This window comes from Budorcas taxicolor, chromosome 1 (genome assembly GCF_023091745.1).
Source record: "Budorcas taxicolor isolate Tak-1 chromosome 1, Takin1.1, whole genome shotgun sequence".
Taxonomy (NCBI): domain Eukaryota; kingdom Metazoa; phylum Chordata; class Mammalia; order Artiodactyla; family Bovidae; genus Budorcas; species Budorcas taxicolor.
Window position 1 is genome coordinate 184,370,812 of NC_068910.1, and position 22,020 is coordinate 184,392,831.

The following is a 22,020-nucleotide window of genomic DNA, read 5'->3' on the forward strand; positions in this document are numbered from 1 at the left end:
AAAGAGATCTGTCCAAGTATGAAAAACTGCAGCTTTATTAATGAGCTTATAATGACTTACTTTAATCAACGGCTATTTTTCCACATCAATAGTAGATCTCATTGTCTTAAAGTCCAGTAACATGATTTAATAGCTGTATTCTGGAACATACAGATTTTTATAATATTTTATTTTGTGCTCTTAAAAGCTATTAACATTCTTGCATTCTTATAAAATAGATATAACCCAATACAGATCCCAATCAAAAAATTAGATGAAAAAAGAACATAGTGGTAAGATTGTTTTCAATATTACATCATTATTTTAAGGTCAACAGAGAAAGCCTATTTTTTTATCATAACTTTTTCTTCTGAATTTCACAACAGGCTATTCCCAAATGTAAGGAGATAATGTGGCATAGAAGAAAGATGTAAGTCAAAATGGAAATTCCAGTTTGCCATTTATTGATCCTAAAGGTCTTAGGAACACTAAAGTCTTTAAAGCCTATTTTTTCCTCCAAAGAGAGACAAATATTACTCATTTCTCTGACTCCAGGGAAACAAGGAGACAAGTTACCTAAGTTCTCTATGATATGAAAAGTATAATATTTATTTTACAGAGTTGTTATGACTATGCAATAAATAAGGCAACTATAACTTACTTTTTTTTCCAAAAACTATTAAACGTGAAAGTTTTGTCAGTCTGAGCATAATTCATGTCAAAGATCTGGACATGGGTCCTGAGAATAATAAAGTTAAAAACAACTTGAAATTTCCTAGTGAAAAATAAAATCTTATATGTAGTCTATAAAAACTAATACATATATATATGTAAGGAAACTTTGACTAGTGATCAGTTCATATTTTACCTTTCCTTTAAATTTTCAAAAGAACATGAAGCAATATGAAGGCAAAACTTCTGCTTCCAAATAATGTTGGAATAAGTGATTTAAACTCCTAATGAGAACACCTAGAAAAGCCAAATTAAACATTTTTAGGAAATGGCAACCCACTCCAGTGTTCTTGCCTGGAGAATCCCAGGGACGGGGGAGCCTGGTGGGCTGCCGTCTATGGGGTCGCACAGAGTCGGACACGACTGAAGCAACTTAGCAGCAGCAGCAGCAAGACCTGCTTCAGTATAACAGATAATTTAAAAAGTAGTGAGGACTCACATGCTACAACTCAGAAAAAAAATATATTGCTACATTGATGCACTGTATCAAGGGGTCATCACTTTTGTATTAGAGGCATCTACCAAGAGGCTGAGAACTGGTAATCTGAGAAACTAGAAGGATCAATACTGGATTGCAGTGTCTGCCAGAAAGTACTCTGAAATAAGGCTCTGAAAAGCTATTATCTAGGAATTAAAGGGCTGAAACCCACCCTAGTATGTGCTGAAGTTTATCTTTAGTTTAGTTCAGTTCAGTCGCTCAGTCGTGTCCAACTCTTTGTGACCCCATGAATCACAGCATGCCAGGGCTCCCCGTCCATCACCATCTCCCGGAGTTCACTCAGACTCAGGTTCATCAGGTTGGTGATGCCATCCAGCCATCTCATCCTCTGTCATCCCCTTCTCCTCCTGCCCCCAATCCCTCCAAGCATCAGGGTATTTTTCAATGAGTCAACTCTTCGCATGAGGTGGCCAAAGTATTAGAGTTTCAGCTTCAGCATCAGTCCTTTCTATGAACATCCAGGACTGATCTCCTTTAGGATGGACTGGTTGGATCACCTCGCAGTCCAAGGGACTCTCAAGAATCTTCTCCAACATCACAGTTCAAAAGCATAAATTCTTCAGCGCTCAGCTTTCTTCACAGTCCAAGTCTCACATCAATACATGACCACAGGAAAAACCATAGCCTTAGGTAGATGGACCTTTGTTGGCAAAGTAATGTCTCTACTTTTCAATATGCTATCTAGGTTGGTCATAACTTTCCTTCCAAGGAGTAAGCATCTTATAATTTCATGGCTGCAATCACTATCTGCAGTGATTTTGGAGCCCAGAAAAATAAAGTCTGACACTGTTTCCACTGTTTCCCCATCTACTTCCCATGAAGTGATGGGACTGGATGCCATGATCTTTGTTTTCTGAATGTTGAGCTTTAAGCCAACTTTTTCACTCTCCTCCTTTACTTTCATCAAGAGGCTCTTTAGTTCCTCTTCACTTTATGCCCTCAGGATGGTATTATCCATGTATCTGAGGTTGTTGATATCTCCTCTGGCAATTACAATTCCAGCTTATGATTCATCCACTGCAGGATTTTGCATGATGTACTCTGTATCATCACACAAAATGTGGATACTCTGTGGAAAATTCTTAAAGAGATGGGAATACTAGACCACCTCACCTGCCTCCTGAGAAACCTGTAAGCAGGTCAAGAAGCAACAGTTAGAACCAGACATGGAACAACAGACTACTTCAAAACTTGGGAAAGTAACTCTTGAGAGCCCCTTGGACTACAAGGAGATCCAACCAGTCAATCCTAAAGGAAATCAGCCCAGAATATTCATTGAAATGACTGATGCTGAAGCTGAAACTCCAATACTTTGGCCACCTGATGCAAAGAACTGACTTATCTGAAAAGACCCTGATGCTGGGAAAGATTGACGGTGAGAGGAGATGGGGACGGCAGAGGATGAGATGGTTGGATGGCAACACCAACTCAATGGACATGAGTTTGAGTAAGCTCCAGGAGTTGGTGATGGACAGGTGGATGCAGTTGGTGTGCTGCAGTCCATGGGGTCTCAAAGAGTCAAACACAACTGAGTGACTGAACTGACCGGCCACAGTGTCTAATGTTAATAATAAATTGCCTTCATTACTCAACTGAAATGGAATATTGTCTCCAGGATTATATTATCAACAGGTATGTCAGGATTACCTATATTTTCTAACATCTTTTGATATTTGACTTCTTGAAGGAGATTCATGTTGACTTTCTACTTACTTGCCCCTCCTCTCCAGTTTCATCACTACAATCTCCTTGGGGACAAAGTCTTTCTTTATCTTCTTTTTAATTATTTCTTGTACATTTTACACCATCTCTAACAGATGACAGGAATTATCTACCCAATTAAATTTGAATAAAATAGTTTACATAAATCAAGTTAAAGTGAATTGATCTGAAAAACATATTCTCCAATAGTTGTTCTTTTCCTTTTGATTCTTGTCTAATACCAAATCTGTTATTGAGATTACTTACCCTCATGTTTAGTCTTGATCTGTAAATAAAGACATAATTATTTATTTATTTTTATTTTACTTTACAATTAGTAAAATATTTTTCACGTAAGAGATTTTTTGGTTTCTTTGGCTCTTGCAATTTGTCAGAGAGAGAATTTTATGCTTCAATTTATTTGTATTTCCAAACACATACCAGAAAAAAATAAAGCCATGTTTGATAGCAAACACTTACCCTTAACATAAACCTCTATATGGAGATCTTATCAGTTGAAAATAGCAGATTAAATTAAAATCTGAAGATGCCAAATAGAAATAGGAAATAATTAAAATCAAGATATTACTTATATCAACACCAGTTTAACATATTAATGAAATTATAGGAACTTCCTTAATTATACCAAAACTTACCAATACCTGTGCCTGTGGAAGCCTCCTGAGTTATTGCACCTCCTTGCATTGCTGAGCCTGAAGAGCTTGATATGAACCTGTTCTTATCCTTAATAACTGAACCTCCTCTAAGCTATTCCTTTTATACTCACCCTCCCCATTCCAAGTCCCAGCAGAAGGTTTAATAACAGATTCCAAGATTAAGCATGACTTTCCACACATTTGGCTTAATTCATTAAGATGACTTCTCTCACAATTCTGGTGTCTTAGCTGAGAAGGCTAGAATGCTGTGAAGCAGGCTGGCATCCCTGTCTCTCTGCAGGCCTTCCTCATGTGGCTGACTTGGACTTACTCAGGGCATGGCAATCTCAGGATAGTCTTTTTTGCATTGTGGTTGGCTTCCCCCAAAGTGCTCCTTCTAAGAGCAGGGAAGAAGCTACTAGATACAACAAATTTGACCTTAAAAATCACAGAGTTACTTCTACTGTCTTCTATTGATTATACAGGGCCCACCTAGATCAGCATAAGAGGAAACCACACAAAAGGATTAATACTAGGATGCATAGCTCGCTAGGGCCATCTTGGAAGAGGCCCTGCCATCTTTTATAACCCCTTAAGTGAAAAAAAAAAACCCTAACAGAGACCATTTGTAAGAAATGTATTTTTGCCTCAATAGCTTTTTGTCTCTTTAATTTTGAAACTATGAATTCAATAATAACCTCTGTTACATAACACAAACAGTAATTTTTGCCCTGGGCAATATATGTGGTATGCAATAGAGATCCAGTTTGTATCTTTGGTTTAGTTTGTATATGTTCTTCTGGTTTAGCACACATTTCTAAAAGGATTCACAAATTCTTAATGAAAATGCCACATGAAAGTATTTTAAGATATACTTGCTGAATACCTACCATATGCTAGGTGCCAGGGATATATCAATTAACAAATGTCTGTCTTATCTTCAGAGAGTTTAGAATTAGGACAAGCAGTGCTTGCTGTTTCCATGTTTCAATTTCCCCTTGGACAGATCCTTATATAGTTTATCCAAAATTCTTTTTCTCAGACCCTCACACCTTATCTGAAATGTCTTTCATGATGAAAAGAAGCTGTCTTTCAGGTTGCAAAAAGAGTTTAGCAAATGAAACACAGTATGAGTGATAAATGTTAACTATTTCTTCTCTCCTTCCCCTATATGATTTCACATGGGATTTATTAAGAGAAGATGTATTTCTTCTGTTGGGTCATGAAGAACATTTTTTTTTCATCTATATTCTCCAAGGAAGCTCATGGTGAAATAGATAGAATGTCAGAAATAATTAAGAAAAATGCAAGGGTATCCAACAACCTAAAATTATACCTTTTGGTGATGCCTACTTTCATCTCCTTGGTCCCTTGACAGATATAAACACCAACTTATCACATCCTTTAGATGACGGTGTGTTAAATCAATGTGAATGAACTCATGGGACAGTAAATGGGGAGGATGAAAACATTCTCTTAGAAAGCAGAGGTCATGGAATCTAGGAAGTCAATATACACTATGCTATAGATACGAAATCTAGAATCCTTCAGAATTCTCATATTTAAAGCCTCCTAAATCTGTTTCATCATTTTCACTTGTTTCAATTATACTTTCATTTGATCAGTTTTTAACCTACTATTTTCTTTAATCACAGAAATTGCTTTTTAAAATATTTATTTCAGTTTTCCCCTCATCTTTCAGTGTTAGCTATTTAGATCACTATGGTAATAAAACACAGAAAAAGTGGACCACTTGTATCAGAAACATGATACCTCACAATCATGGGAATCTCCTTTGTAAAGACTCAGCATGTATTTCCTTACCTCAGCTGAAATACTTTTATTGTAGATGCACAAACTAATTTTAATAAATGTACCTAAGAATCAGTTATTATTATTTGTCTTTTTGATTAGGTATGATGTGTGCATGTGAGCTCAGTCATGTCCAGTTCTTTGTGGCCCCATGGAGTATAGCCTGCCAGTCTCCTTATGCCTATGGGATTCTCCAGGCAAGAACACTGCTGTGGGTTGCCATGCCCTCCTTTAGGGTATCTTCCCGACCCAGTGATCAAACCTGCATCTCTGTGTCTTCTGCTTTGGCAGGCAGATTCTTTACCACTAGCACCACATGATTAGTTATGCTGCTGCTGTTAAGTCACTTTAGTCGTGTCCGACTCTGTGCGACCCCATGGACAGCAGCCCACCAGGCTCCTCTGTCCCTAGGATTCTCCAGGCAAGAATACTGGAGTGGGTTGCCATTTCCTTCCCCATTAGCTATGATAAGCTATGATAAGTAGATATAAATTATTTATTGATATTCTATTAATTATTTTAAATACATGCTATTAAAAATTTTGAACAAGTAAATAAAATATCTGTAACTATATTAATATTTGCCTGTCTAAAACTCTTGATTTCTCATTACTAGTGGTAGTTACAATAAAACAGATAAAAGCTTTAAAATGTAGGAGTGTTGAGCAAGTCAAAGAAGTTGCTCACAGCATAAATTTAGCTCTGCTCCTCCAAGCCATACATTTTAACAGAACAAGGTCATCCTTAGATTAACCCTGTCTTTAGATGGATGCATATGTCTAATTCTGAGAATGACATTAGATATTTCATTTACCTGCACATTCTCCAATATTAGCTATATAAATAATAATGGTCTGTAATTGGCTTTGCTTTTTTTTTTCTAACAGACTTGGGTAGGGGAGAAGTTATTGACTTTCAGACTTCTAAAGATACCAAAAATGCTAAGGCTTTATCTGAATAACTAAAAATTCCAATTAGTGGAATCTAAAATATTAGGATTTTGTTACATCTATTATATCAAAGTTGCAGTATGTATTTGCAAATATATATTTTGTATCCCTTCTATAATATCTTGGATACTTCACAGAAGTTCCCATAAGTGGGAAATTTAAAATTATATCCTTGTGTCTAGAGATATAAATTTTGTATAACAGACAAGAATATATTTGCAATTAGAAAATGCAATTTGGGGTAAGCTGACATCACTGTAAGTTTAACAGGTTCCCTTCCAAATTTTCAATTCAAGTTTTCACTTGGCAACCATAAGATGTATAAATATTTGGAACATTTTAAACTAAATACACTTGAAAGACATTTTGGAGATTTAAAATTTTGTACTTTAACAATTTGAAATGTATTCTTGAAAACTTACTTTCCATATACATAAATATGTACATACATGTTAATAAACTTTCTTTTTTATATATATATAATTCAATATACTGCCTTTTTTTGTTCTTTTTAACAGTTAACAACTATGCATATTTAAAGTATACAATTTGATTATTTGATGTGTATATGTATCTTGAATTAATTATTGCAGTCAAGTTTATTAACATATTTGTCCCTTAGATACCAATTTTCTTGTGTGCCAGGACCACTTAAAATCTACTCTCTTAGCAAATGTCAAGTACAAAATATTGTTAACTATACTCATATTGTTGTACATTAGATCTACAAAACTTATTCATCTTGCATATTTCCCTAGCATAGTGTCCTTCACATTCAGTTCTAACAGGGTACTTCTAGTGGTGACGAATTCTATCAGTTTTTGTATGTTTGGCAATGTCTATCCTCTGCTTCATTTTTTAAAGGATAATTTTGCCAGGTACAGTAATCTTGATTGGTAGTATTTTCCTTAAGTATTTTGAATATCTTATCTGAATCTTATCATATGCAAATTTTCTACTGAGTAATCCATGGATGGCCTTATGTTATTTCCATTTTTGCTATGAATTACTTTTCAAAATTCTCTTTGACTTTTAGCAATTTAATTATAATGTGTCTCAGTGTAGATCTCTTTAATTTCATTTACTTGGGAATTTAGGGGCTTTGGGATTTATGAATCTGGGTGTCCATTTTCCTCCTCAGATTTGGGAAATTTACAGCTATTATTTCTTGAAATACATTTTTTTCCCTTTTCTTTTTCTCTGCTCTTTCTGGTAACCCCATAATGTTCATATTGAATCTTTTGGTTATTTCCCACAAGACTTTCTGTACTCTTTTTCATTCTTTTTTCTTTCTAAGTGACTTGTCTTCAAGTTCACAGATTCTTCTTCTTTTTTTTTTTTTTTTTTTTGCTTGAGTCTGCTGTTAAAGTTTTGTATTGTATTTTTCCTTTCATTCATTGCATTTCTCAGCTGCAGAATTTCTGTTTGGTCCCTTTTTATGATCAATCTCTTTGTTGAACTTATTGTTGAGTTCATGAATTGTTTTTCTGATTTCATTGGATTATGTTCTCTTTTAGCTCACCAACCTTACTTTAAAATTATTTTGAATTCTTTGACAAGCATTTTTTTTGTAGCTCTTTATTCTTTATATTTAGTTCATGAAAATTTATTGGGTTCCTTTGGTGGTATCCTATTTCCTTGATTTTTTATGTTTATTGTGGACTTGCATAGTTGTCTATATGTTTGAGGGAACAGTTACCTCTTCCAGACTTTATGGAATGGTTTGGTGGGGAAAGACCTTCATTTATGGGTGAATGTGAGGGCATTCATGGGTAGGGTATGGTGGTTCTGTGGGGGGTCAGCAGTGGTATAGTCTCTATAGTCTCTGTGGAGTTCTGTCAGTGAAGATAACACCACTAGTGAAGACTGGTGAGATCTTCAGTGGCCCAGGCTGTGGGTATTTGTGATGCTGAAGTCTTCTGAGGTCCTTCAGTTTTCCTTTTTCCCTGTAGGAGGAAGTCCTAGCTGAGGGACTTTCTCCTGGCTTTGGGTCTGGCCTGCAGGTGTACATGCACTGGCAGTAGCACCAGGTTTGGGGTCCAAGTGTGGTTGTAGCAGCAGTGATATCGGTGTCTGGGCTGCAGGAGAGGGGAGTGTTGGTTCTAGCCCAAGAGTTTGGGAATGAGGCACACACAGCAGCAGCTCCTTTGAAGAAAGTGTTTTACAGCAGTGCTTGCTTCTTTTCCAAGGGAGGTAAGCAAAGTGGCCTGGGTTCAGGGCCTGTGAAAACTGTAGGCATCTTAAGTAGTGAATGTTGCAGGTTTCTGTGGTGGTGGTGAGGGCTGTTGGGATCCTCCTGTTCTCCTTTTCCAGCATAGGAGAAGGTTGCATGGAGGGGATCCCTCTTGGGGATGGGCTATGCCAGACTGAGGTCTGGGGTGACATAGGCAAATGCTTCCTGTGCTTATATAAGAGGTGATCCTGGGTTTCCATGACCCGCAGTGTTTCTGCAGCTCTGCCATTGTATTCTGGAGCTCTCTGAAAGATATTTTCATTGGCATATAGTTGTTTATTCATTGTTCTTATTGTTTTTGTTGGGACCTCCTAGTCTTCCCTCTTACTGATATCAACCACCCCCCATATACTGCTATTAAAATATTTTTTTTTTTTGCTTTTTAAAAATTTTTTTAATTGAAGGATAGTCATTTTATAGAATGTTGTGATTTCTTGTCATACAACAACAAGAATCAGCCATAGGTATATCCATGTCCCCTCCCTCCTGAGCCTCCCTCCCAGTTCCATCCTTCAGCCTGTCACAGAGCCGTGTTTGAGTTCCCTGAGTCATACAGCAAATTCCCATTGGCTATCTATTTTACATATGGTATTGTAAATTTCCATGTTACTCTCTCCGTACATCTCCCCTTCTCCCTCCTTCCCTCCCCACCACGTCCAAAGATCTGTTCTTTACGTCTGTTTCTCCACTGCTGCCCTGAAAATAAATTCATCAGTGCTATCTTTTTAGATTCCATATATATGTGTCAGTATACAATATTTATGCTATTTAATATTAAACTGATAGTCTTCCAACTAACCCATTTGCTAGGGTCACAGTTAAACATATATATTAGTATTCACCACTTTTGTTGCTTTTACTTTGTCTACTCTTCTGCTATGGGGGTGGAGGTGGAGACCAATTATCCTAAAAGACCAGTTACAAATGAGACACCACCTGAGCATATAGTGAAAGGTAATGGTTGTCTTGGGAACCTAGTCAAAATTAATACTTTCAAACCCTGACTCTTCTACTCAGGTAACCTTTTAGTTCAGCAGCTTTCAGGTACATGTTGATATTAAAAATCAGATCTCTTAATACTGGTAGAAATGTATTAGCTGACTGTCTTTTTTTCTTCTTCATGAGTTATATTCCTTGAATTGTAGTTTTACTTGGGGTAGTTGGACCTTGCAAGACCTTACAGTTGTTATTCCAGCTGAACAAATTTCAATACACTTAGATAGAAATTTGATCTATAAATCAAACAGTTAGCAGGAGAAAATTTTAAATTCTCAGTTTTTTGTGTTTTATTCCAAGATGTTTACTAATCCTAATATGTAATTCTTTTTACCAACTTGAAGAAGTAATATTTTTTTGTAAAAAATTGTAAAATGTAGAAAAATTAAATAAGAAATCCAAAAGTACCTATAAATCTATCACTTTTATCTTGTTACATTTTGTTCCAGTCTTTTTATCACATATTTTGGAATGATGCCATATTTTTCTTCCTTTTGCCACTTACACTCTCAAGAATCTGTTGCCTAAAATAATTTATCCAATTACTATAATAGTTTGTAATGATAGTATAATACCACATTGGTAGTATTACTATTGCACTGATAATGTATTTGAAATACTGTACTGTGGTTAATCTGTAATATTTTCTTATAGGTACAATGTTGACTCAAACTGTGTGCTATTTTGCAGTTTTTCTTATATATTGTCAAATTATTCTCTCGATTCTAGAATAGTTCTAGAGTCTGGAATGTCTTCATCAATTTATAGGCCTTCCATCAAAGTAAGGAAGCTTCAGTATTATCATCCTCTGTCTAAATTTGGGATTTGATGATAGAATAGTCTCAACAAGAGAATTTTGCATCTCATTTATTTATTAGCAAAGTTGAACATACTTTTTACTTTATTAAAAATTTATATTTATTACTATTTTTAAGTAAATTATATATACTCAGCTCTTATCCACTTATTTGTTGATGTTTTCTATTTTCATTTTCCTTTAAAAACTTCAATATAAAAATATTTTTAATTTGATGGAAGTTAAACTAATCTTCCTTCTTGCTAGTGTCTTCCCTTGTATATGTGTGTTTAGAAAATTCTTCCCAAATCCAAGATTAGAAAAAAATGCTTTCTATATTTTCTTCTGAGTGTTTCATGATTTTGTTACATTTAATTATTTAAGGAATTTAATGCCTGGTTAGCAAAGAAAGTCATGACTGGGCTAATGTATTTATAGTAACTACTTCATTTAACTACCATAAAAGTTCTGTAAGATATATATCACAAATCTTAATAGAAAATCAAGAGACAAAGAGATGTTATTACCAAAAGTTAAACATCTAGTAAGTGGTGTGTCTGTTATAATCCACCTTAGCATGGAAAGTTTTCTCTGCAACTTTATAGATGTAAATAAGTTTTCCACAAGAACTTCCAGAGTGCTGCCTAATCAGACTTGATTATGGGAAGTCCTCATTATTTAGTCCTGGTCTTTGCACCATACCACCAAGGTGCTTCCTTTGCCTATGATAAGCTTCATGAGAAGATTGATTACTGTATACTGCTTTTCACTAGAGACTAGTGTCGTCTTCTCTCTTTTGGTATCAAATGCTGTCACCTTCTTATCTACTTCTTTCAAGCATAGAGGAGAATCTTTTCCTTGATTTTACATAGGCTTGGATTGTGGACTGTGTTAGTTGCTCAGTCATGTCCAACTCTTTGCGACACCATGGACTGTAGCTTGCCAGGCTTCTTTGTCCGTGGAATTCTCCAGGCAAGAATACTGAAAGTGGATTGCCATTCCCTTCTCCAGAGGAACTTTCCAACCCAGGGATTGAACCCTGGTCTTCTGCCTCACAGGCAGATTCTTTACCATTTGAGGTAGAGGGAAGTCGTAACCACCTATCTCCTGCACTGGCAGGCAGATTCTTTACCTCTGAGCCACCTGGGTAGCCCTAATAAACACTTAGTCATACAAAGATCCGGAGATAACTTCTCAAGATAACTTATCCGGAGATAACCTTGCTAAAGGTTCAGAAATAATGAAAGAGAAGCTCAAAATGAAGATTAGTGCACAAGTTCAGGGGCTCTCTCTGGAATGACTCCTGATTTCAACAAGAGACATCTCACCCCTACTACTTGAAAAGGAAGCTCAACTTTACCACCAGAAGGGGCAAGGTGCCCCAAGACTAGCCTCACCCAGTAGGGCTTCTGACATCTTTGTGTGTAATTGGGGCCAAAGTAACTTTTGACCATAGAAGGAGCAGAAAGATTTTCCCTTTTACTCACTCACTCAAATGGTTGTTCACTCATTCACATCTTCAGTCTTAATTTTTCTGCCACAGCATGCATCTCTTCATACTATAAAGTGTAAATATACATTTCGAATTATGGTGCTGGAGAAGACTCTTGAGAGTCCCTTGGACTGCAAGGAGATCAAACCAGTTAATGCTAGAGGAGATCAACCCTGAATATTCATTGGAAGGACTGAGGCTGAAGCTGAATTTCCAACACTTTGGCCACCTGTGGTGAAGAGCTAACTAACTGGAAAAGACCCTGATGCTGGGAAAGATTAGGGGCAGGGAGAGAAGGGGGTGACAGAGGATGAGATGGTTAGATAGCATCACTGACTCAATGGTTATGAGTTGGAGCAAACTCAGGAGATAGTGAAGGACAGGAAAACCTGGTGTGCTGCAGTTCATGTGGTCCCAAAGAATCAGACACGACTTAGCAATTGAACAACAACAATGATATATTTCCTTCTGAGGAAACTCCTCCCCTAAACACACACACACACATTCACATGCACAGGTCTGGTCTATTCTGATTCTGTGACATCAATAAAAGGACAAACTATAGTGGTCCAGAGCAGTATCAGTCATCTAGAGGAACTATGTCAGGTTTGCTCAGGTTATTTTTCATTCCTTTCTCTAATCAGCCATCTAAAACAGATGGTGATCTCTCTGGCTATCCTTGTCTACGTGTGGGAAAAATAAAACCTCAAAACCAATGACTTTAAAAAGATATTTCGTTTTCATGTTTGTATGTAATTTAAGACTTGGTAGAACCAGTTTGTCTTTCTTTTACTTGGCATCACCAAAGATAGCTTAATTCCTGGGAATTAATGTCAACTGAAGAATTGTTCACTTACATGTTTGGGAGCTGTAACTGTCTGTCAGTTGAGACCTTAGCTAAGGCTACGTTACCCAACAGAGCACCTATACAGGATGTTTTGATGTGGCCTGGGATTCCTCACAATATTATGTTTGGGTTCAAAGGGTGTGCATCCCAAAAGACATAGAACCAGATGGAAGTTATATTACTTTATAACCTATCATTGAAAGTCACATAACATCACTTCCACCACATTCTATTAAACCAAAGCAACCACAAAGCTCCATCCAGTTTCAAAGAGATGGGAAATGGACTGTACTTCTTCAAGGAGGGTTGACAAGGTTCTGGAAAATTCTGTGAGTACAGAAGTATTGCTGTGCTGATTTTATAAAACAACATACCACAGTCTCCCTTCTGGTTATAAAACACACATTCATTTCACATCTAAAAAAAAAAAAATCCATCTCTTTTCTAAGGCTCTCAAAGTTTTACTCCATTATAATTTCAGGTTCAGGTTCAAACTCTAAATTATGTTCAGTTGCTTATCAGGCTTCTCAGTGTGTGCTCCTCAAGTATTAGTTCCTTGAGAATAATTTTTATAGTTAAAAAAATTAAATAGACAAGTTATCAGCTCTGAAGACTACCAATTTATGATGGCAGGACATGCATCAGATAGATAACCACTGCAAATACTCATTCAAATGGACTAAAAGGAGAGGTTCAGATTAATCAGTGGGCTACAGAACTCTGAAATCCAGGAAGGTTCATGTTGGCAGTCCCTTTACTGGTAACTACTTAATGAGGCTAAAGAGCTTAAAAAGGACTTTTATTTATTCTTTTATTAACTCCCTAATATTTAAAATGTATACAGGGAGCAGGAATATATGGATTAATTTTTTAAATTATGGTAATAAAAATGTTTTACATTGGAAAAAGAAATCAAATGAGGAATTCATAAGGCAAAACATAGGATTAATAATCTAAGCACAAATAAAGATTTGAAGTCAAAATCATGAATATGACAAATTATAACATAAATAAATTATGAATACAATGTAAATTAAAATCTGCTTATAATTTGAAGCCTGTAATTTGATAATTAATATACAAATGTAAGAGAAAAACAGCTATGGTAACCGTATTTTGTTTTATTTTACCTTATACTTTTCTGGGATATCCTAAAGGAACAAAAAACAAGGAAAACCAAAATATCCTGTTAAGTATTAAAAAGCTATTTAGTTCCACTGAGGATTGTGAAGTTCTGGGTAAATTCACTCTCAGAATAATGGAAAATTCACCATAAATTTATCAACATAAAAATTTATTTTAATTCAGATGAAAATCTAAAATAAAAATAGTCTCCTGAATTTTTAAATGCAGCTTGCTCAGTTAGAATCATTAGTTTTATCTTACTCATCATAAATATAAATATTACTACATAAGATAGTGATCAGCTCAGGATCTATTGAAATATGAAGTCCAAATTTTTCTTTATTTCTATGAAACAATAATTACTATTTTTATTAAATGGTTGAATAAACAAAGAAATAGAATAACAACCCAAACAGAGATTTGAAAGTCAAAGTTGAAATTAGAACATATGTAAACTGATATGACAATTCCAATTCTGTATTTTGAAAATTAGCATATGAAAGAAAAAAAACAAAACAAAACAAAGTATGATGACCAAGATTATTTTATGTATCTGCTCCTAGAATCTACAGTAGACAAAAGAAATCATGAGAATGACTGGCTGCTATAATTTTTGAAATTTTGAATGGTACCACTTTTCAGTAATACTCAGAGACTGTACGCTAGATGTACCTGTTGTCATTTGTTGTTTCTAATTTTGACTTTGAAGCTGGATAACTAAGTTATCCAGGGCATTACGAATCAAACAAGATAAATTATTTCAATAAAATAAATAAAACAAATCATCTCGGAGAAGTAGATCCAGAGGTTTTTGATAAGTAAAAGTCAATTTGAACTTTGCTTCATCAGGAATCTTACTTGCTTGACTCACATTTTGTAACCATGTTCCAACCATGTTATTATTAGAGCTCATGGTACACAGTAGTGTGATTACATAGTTTTGTAAAATATTTGTGGCAGAATTCTTAAAGCACGTTTTCATGGTGAAAGTCATGACAGCACAAAATAAACTTATATTCACCCTTTAAAATTCAGTTCCCTGAACATTTAGTTCTGGAAGGGAACTGCAGCCGGCATTTTGTTTCTGAGGTTTCCAAATTCTCTTCTGGAAATCTTCCATCAAAATCACACACTGGAGACTAATGGCCAGTGCAAATGTATATTACTCAACCATTTGGAGCCCACAGATTATCCTCTAGACTGACTTCACAGGACAGACACCAAAGCAGAAAAATAGCCAACCTGCTTGATGCTGTAAAACCTTAAAAGCAACAATGGGTAAAACAAGACTCTTGGTATTGAATGCCCCTCTATCTTATTCAGCACATTTTGTAGAGTATCTCATTTTCAAAAGCACTTTGACAGTTCACCTTTAATGAAATCAAAGCTTTTAAGGGGAAAGGACTGATGATATTGCAGCCCTTGATATCCTCTCTCTACCAGATGGGCAGAGTGTTAGATGCTTAACTTAGCACAGTGTTAGCTGCAAGATGCATGAGTTCCAAAATGATTCTAAGTGTTCATTTAACATGAGGCTTCCTTTGAGAAAAGGCTGCCAGTGGTGCATAATTGTGCCAAATGTGCAGTAGTTTCATAATGTGAGCTGTAATCCAGTAGGAACTAAATCCTGCCATTCCTCTCTTTAGGGAGACTTCTCAAATTCTGCTCTTCTTATTGTGAATAGTAACCTGAAATAGTTAGAGGTTACTGGAAATCTTCTTTAGAAAAATTGCTGCACATGTGCTGAAGCTTTCTTACTGTAAGTCTCAGTAATGTGTTTATTAATTGGGCTGTCCCTAGAGCCACAAGATGGGAGCCAACATATCATTTCTTCTCCTCTAATGAGTTATTCTTTTAGTTTGTGTATTATGGCTTTAGTTATAATTTCATCTTTAAAATTAAGTAATCAGTGTCTTCTTCAATGACTAAAATCATTTTTGTGTACTGATAGAGACTCTATTTCCATGGCATTGGTGTTAAAATGGTATCTAACTTTATGAAAACGTAGATCTGTGCAGAAGCACACTTTTCCTGTGGGGATTTCAGTTCACCAATCATATATTCGTGTGTGTGAGTGAGCGTGTTGCAGTGTTCACATTCACCCATTAACGAACAAACCCAGAAACAATTTCCCACAGCACTGCCACATTCTGTGACTGTTCAGGTAGGAAGTGAAGAGTTTTTTATCAAATGGAACTAACCAGGGGCCTTTATAGAAAGCAGAATGCAATTACCCGAATTGCAATTTGGCCAGGACATCGGATCTAGTGCCTGAATTCTTCCGGAAAATACCAATACTTTGGTTTTATGCATTATCAAAAAGTTGATGCCCATGGTCAAAAAGTGCCTTTCTTTTTGATCATTTGGCAATCCAGAGCTGAAGTTGCCTTTTTTGGAAAAAAAAAAAAAGTGTAATTGGACAAATAGTGGATTGGTGCAACCAGTTCTCACTGGGGCAGTTGTTTTATTTTTTAAAAGAGAAAAATAAAGATTCTATTTTTGCCTCAGATCAATTCACAGTTCCCTTTGTTATTTCCATGACCAACAAATCTAATGCATCTAAATCCTTGATTTATCATGAAAATTAACCCTGTCTGTTACCAAAGTAAAACAAGATAAACAATAATTTCATTCTTTATATTTTTGCATAATTTGTATCTAGAGTTAATACATTTTGAAGTTCTAATATTAGCATAGTTTCTATACACCATCAGATAATTATATTATTAATGATTTATATGCAAGGATTGTAGTAAAACATATTCTTCAAGTTAATTCAGAAGTGATCAGTTTTAATAGAGAGAAGCTGCATCGTAAGTGTTTAATTATACACTGAAAAGGGCTTTCATGATATCTACTGCAATAGAATTATTTGACAATATTAGGTTTTAACCTAAATATACTTCAATTGATGGAAATAATATATCAAAGTTTCTGAAAATAGTACCATTTCTGCATATGTTTCAAATATACCTAATAAAAAATAATAAATGCATTTTTAAAAGAAAAAAGCTTAAAGCATTTTTAGCAGCCTTAATTATTATAATAAGATTGGGTTCTTATTAACTAAGAAAATATTAAAGGAAAGGTAATCCTGATGTTAGTTAAAAGGAATGATAATGTAATTCAATTTACAAGTGTAGTAATTTTCAGTTTAAGTTTTATGTTTCAAATACCACACAATTATCCAAGTCCCTCTGCTTGTGAGTGGAATTTATTTTCTCATTTATCTTTATGCTCATAGAACTAATCCCAAAGTTACTCTTAAATGTACTGCTCAAGCTTTTCTATTTCCGTTTGGGTCAGGGGGTCAGAACACTATTCTCGTGAGGTCAGGGTCATCCTCATTAGCGTTGCCCTCTTCTGAGGCCACCGATTATGCCTTTCGTCCTGAGAAGCCTGGGGTGCCTGAAGGAAAAGCAGATGGATCCAGAAAAATCTATCATAGCCATAAGTACCCCCGACTAATGTCAGGTCAGGACTGCCATTTTCATGAACAAAGAGTGGCATATTATTACTCTTCAGCCTCTACATTCTTCTTAAATTTACTCATCAGAAGAAAAGATGCCTATGTCAAGGATTAGCCAAAAAAGAGTTAACATATTTACATTTAAAAAGTAATGTTCCTCTGATAATAAAGGAAGGTTTTTTAAAGCACTACATTTAAAAGATAATAATTTTTTAAATGAGTCTAATTAAAATTTTTTCACAGAAAACTTAGCTGCATGAAGAAATTCTCAAGCCATAATTTTAATTAAATGATGGATATAACTCAATATTAAATTGGGTAGACAATTTCATATAAGTATATGTTAGCTATATATTAATATATAGCATATATTAATTATAATATGTAATGTTACTTAATGATGTGATAATGTATATTATGTTGTATATTCATTATGATTATATTAAACATACTATAATTTATTATTGTAATACTATAATTCTCAAATAATGCTACGCATTATTATATCCCTGAAGGAAACGATCTTCATGAAGAGCAAGATCAACATACAAAAGGCAGTGGAACCTTGGGAAAGGATGAGAAGAGAAAATAAGATGATAGAGGAGATCAGGAGAGAATGTAAATAACATAATTTGACACATTGGATTCAAATGTATCTGAACCAGGTCTTATTTACCCCTAGAATTTTAATTACATGAAGTTATAAATCTCCCTTTGTTTTTTTTTTAATTGATTTAAGTTAAAGACACAAAACATTCTTAATAATACATATGTTATTAGCTCAATTAATGGGTAGTTAGCCAATCAAAGAAATAAACTGTACAATACTTCAAAATTGAAAGCATGTGTGTTCATGCTTGCACAATGTTTTAAGATTCCACTGTGTATGTACATCTTAAAAAGGAAAAAAGGACCTCATTTCATTTAACAAAGAGTAAAAGAGAATATAGTCCAAAAATTTAGAATTAGAATATTTTAAAATGTTTTTAATAATTGTTATAAAATATAATAAAGAGGCAACCTACAGAATAGGAGAAAATATTTACAACCAATAGGAAAAATATTTGTATATTTGATAAGGGTTTAATATCCAAGATATACAGGAATGCATACAAATCAATAGCAAAAAAGAATAGAATATTTCTAGTTCCGCTCAGTTCAGTCACTCAGTCGTATCCGACTCTTTGCGACCCCATGAATCACAGCACGCCAGGCCTCCCTGTCCATCACCAACTCCCAGAGTTGACTCAGATTCATGTCCATCGAGTCAGTGATGCCATCCAGCCATCTCATCCTCGGTCATCCCCTTCTTCTCCTGCCCCCAGTCCCTCCCAGCATCAAAGTCTTTTCCAATGAGTCAACTCTTCGCATGAGGTGGCCAAAGTACTGGAGTTTCAGCTTTAGCATCATTCCTTCCAAAGAAATCCCAGGGCTGATCTCCTTCAGAATGGACTGGTTGGATCTCCTTGCAGTCCAAGGGACTCTCAAGAGTCTTCTCCAACACCACAGTTGAAAAGCATCAGTTCTTCGGTGCTCAGCCTTCTTCACAGTCCAACTCTCACATCCATACATGACCACAGGAAAAACCATAGCCTTGACTAGACGGACCTTAGTCAGCAAAGTAATGTCTCTGCTTTTGAATATGCTATCTAGGTTGGTCATACCTTTTCTTCCAAGAAGTAAGCGTCTTTTAATTTCATGGCTGCAGTCACCATCTGCAGTGATTTTGGAGCCCCAAAAAAGAAAGTCTGACACTGTTTCCACTGTTTCCCCATCTATTTCCCATGAAATGGGCAAAGGACTTGATTAGACTTTTTCTAAAGAAGAAATATAAATGGACAATTATTACCTGAAAAGATACTCTATATCACTAATCATCAGTGAAATGCAAATCAAATCCACAGTGATACAACATATCTGATAATTTTTTTTTTAACAAAAGGTGAGTGATAGCCAGTGCTGGAGAGGATGCAGAGACAAGGAAATCCTCATACATTATCTGTGGTAAGGTAAATTGATACAGCCACTATGGAAAACAGTATGGAGGGTACTCAAAAAATTAAAATGAGCATGTGATCCAGCAATCCCATGTCTGAGTGTGTATCCCAAAGAAATGAATTTACTATCTCAAAGAGATAACCTGTACCCCCATGGTCTTTGCAGCATTATTCACAATAGCTAAGACATGAAAACAAATATACAGGAACACTAATCAGCCATGAGAAATAAGAAAATTTTTGCCTTTTGTAAAAACATGGATGAACCTTAAGAACATTTTTTTAAAGAAAATGTGGCATACCACCACCAAATTTCTATATTATTTCATATATGAAATCAAAAAAAAAAAAAGAAGAAGAAGAAGAAAAAGAAGTTGAATGACCTCAGAAACAGAGGCTAAAATGACAGTTACTTAATGCTAGGGGTGATGTTACTCAAAAGTATAAGATTTTAATGAAACTATGAATAAGTTCTGGGGATCTAATGTACATCATAATAATGGTAGTTAATAATATGTGTTATATACTTGAAATTTACTAAGAGAATATTCTCACCACACTCACAGAGAAGTATATGAGATGATATATAACATGACTATTTGGATTTACAAAAAAAAAAAAAACCCACATTTTCACTTTGAAAACTTCAGCCAATATTTTGGATCAATTTTCTCCTCCCTGCTTGATGAACCCACCCAGTCGTCTTTCTCTTTCCACCCCTCTTATTGCTTAGGTACCAGCGAATCATGACATTTACACGGATGCTTTGCTTCCAAAACTACTGAACTGGGGTCCTGGTTCTTTACCTTTCAATGCTCTTCCTGAGCTTGCAGAATTGTCATTGTATATTAAATAAAACCGCTAGGAAAACCCTTCTCTGGAGGATTCCTCTACTGGGACTCGTGTCCTTGTAGGTGGATGTTGCTGTTGTTGTTCAAGTCATGTTGTTGCCACCAAGTTATGTCCAGCTCTTTGCAACCCTATGGACTGCTGCATGCCAGGCTTCCATATCCCTCACCATCTCCTGGAGTTTGCCCAGGTTCATGTCTATTGAATTGGTGATGCTATTCAACCATCTCATTCTCTGTTGCCCTTGTCTCTTTCTGCCTTCAATCTTTCCCAGCGTCAGGGTCTTTTTCAATGAGTTAGCTATTCCCTTCAGGTGGATGTTGGGGTTACAAATAAGTTTTATCAAGTAGACAAATCCATGAATACAGAATCATGAACAATAAGGATCAACTGTGCCCTTACTGCTCCTGATAAATGTTTATACTCAGAGAAACACTGGAAACAGCAAACAATCTATTACTAAAGCAATGTAACTGGAAAGAAACCATGATATTCTCACAGGTGTGAAATTACTAACTGTCTTCACTCTTTATATCAACGTGCCAGGTTTTAATAACTTTGGGTGTACAATGTGTACAGAAGAAACATTAAATCTTTTTGATGGTATGAGTACCAATATTCTTTAAAAACCATCAGGAAGACTTCAGAAGTTGAAGACAGGAAATATTTATCAAGTGATTCACCCAAAAAAAGTAACGGTAAATGTGTTTAGTGGACAAAGAATGTATATGGGACAGAATGAAAGACATCTTTAAAATGAGGCCAGGAAGGCACACTGCCAGCTACAAATGCTTAATATAGCACAGATACTTTTATTTGGGAATAAATCTAAACTATGTCCTTCTGATTTAGAAGAACAAAAGTATAACAGGGTCCAAGAAGTCGTCAATAAACTTAAGGTGAACATGTACAATGGCATGAGCAATGAAGAGCCTGCTCTGGAGTTTGTGTCCATGCAGTGGGAGATGCCTTGAGAAGGAAGGACAAATGAACTCAAATCTCAAGATCTTTTACCTATATTTTAAGGGCACCAATGCACCGTGCTCTCCCACGACCTTCCATGCTCTAGTCTTGTCCTTTTTGTATTAAGGATCAAAGACCAGCTATACTAATAGAAATTTGCATGTATGCATTTTTCCCTGGTGGCTCAGATGGTAAAGAATCTGCCTGTAATGCGAGAGACTTGGGTTCAATCCCTGGGTTGGCAAGATTCCCTGGAGGAGAGCATGGCAACTCCACTCCAGTATTCTTGCCTGGAGAATCCCCATGGACAGAGGAGCCTGGCAAGCTAAAGTCCATGAGGGTTACAAAGAATTGGACACAATTGAGCAACTAAGCACAGCACATCACACATTTTACTGCAACTGACAAAAAAGACATGTTTGAACCTCCAACATTTTCCTCACTGATATTGACTTTTGCTAAGTATCTGCCATTTATGAATGCACTGGTATAAAGAAATACCAAGAATGGGAACTGACTGTGGCTCAGATTATGAACTCCTTATTGACAAATTCAGACTGAAGAAAGTAGGGAAAACCAATAGACCATTAAGGTATGACCTAAATCAAATCCCTTATGATTATACAGTGGAAGTGAGAAATAGATTCAAGGGATTAGACACAGTGCCTGAAGAACTATGGATGGAGGTTCATGACATTGTAAAAGAGGCAGTGATCAAGACCCTTCCCAAGAAAAAGAAATTCAAAAAGGCAAAATGGTTGTCTGAGGAGGCCTTACAAATAACAGAGAAAAGAAGAGAAACTAAAGGCAAAGGAGAAAAGGAAAGATATACTCATTTGAATGCAGAGTTCCAAAGAGTAGCAAGAAAGCCTTCTTGAGTGATCAATGCAAAGAAATAGAAGAAAATAATTGAATGCAAAAGAC